Raw genomic sequence first — 1,094 nt, 5'->3', positions numbered from 1 at the left:
GCCAGGGCAAGAAGAAGAAGGGCATCGCCTGGTGAACCTGAGGAAACCCAAATACCTTCACTTTGACTTAAAAGACTTTTGATGCAGAATGAGAATATGTATTCTTTTATACATAACTGGAATTTCTGTTTTGAATCTCATTCTCTTCAGTGGATTACAAGATTCATGGATGTGCCACCAGCGTGGGAAATGAACATTTTCTTCTACAACAGTTTCTTATAAAGTAATTCACTGCAGGGAAATGTTTGTTCTTATGGAACAGCAGTCCAACTTCATGTTAGGACAAGACTGGTGCAAAATATGTATGATTGTCATATATTCTCTACTACAATTTAAATCTTTTCATCAATAATTCACTGATCTGTGGCTTGTTTCGTTTACTAAGGTAGTTAATAGACTGAATTATATGGTTGAAATCAAGATTACTGGTTCAGCTTCGTGGCTTAAGAACCTGAAACACCAACCCGATACTTGACTGTCTGGCAAGGTCGGTGACTCGAGTCAGTTTGGTTTGTTCCGTGCCGTCGTCCATTGGAGGGGCCGGCAACCTTTATTTTGGCCGACCTGACATGCTTGGTCGGAAGGCGGGCACTGCTGGCAGTCGGACTCAAATGACCAATCTGATTGGAGTGCTAACCCGGGAATGATGTGCATGAGTAGAGTCTCTCAAAATGTGACAAATCTTTTAAATTGACCTTTGACAATTGGAAATGAAGACAGATTCAGCAACAGCATGGCCTATGTCTCGCTTTAAATGTTTTCAGAAACACGTTTGAACTGAAACACGGTGGACTATTTTAGGAAAATATAAGATTGTATTCTGAATAAGTCATTGCGACTGCCTTTTCTGCCAACAGTCAGCTGTCTGGTTGGTGTGTCAGGGCCTTTAGAGGTTGAGACGCTGCCCATGAAGCGCAAAGTCTTGGGTTTGAGTTGGGACATTTGTTGCGTGTAAGTCCGTCATTTCTCCCATCATTTCGTCTTATCTCTCTGCTGTCGGACTCTAAAAGAATTGGAAAACATTTCCAATATAGCTGTATATTCTAAGATGTACACTACTGGTCAAAAGTTTGGGGTCACTTACAATTTTCCAT

Source organism: Etheostoma spectabile, chromosome 23, assembly GCF_008692095.1.
Source record: "Etheostoma spectabile isolate EspeVRDwgs_2016 chromosome 23, UIUC_Espe_1.0, whole genome shotgun sequence".
In the NCBI taxonomy this organism is placed as follows: domain Eukaryota; kingdom Metazoa; phylum Chordata; class Actinopteri; order Perciformes; family Percidae; genus Etheostoma; species Etheostoma spectabile.
The sequence above is the reverse complement of the archived record's forward strand: the minus strand, read 5'-3'. Positions refer to the sequence as shown.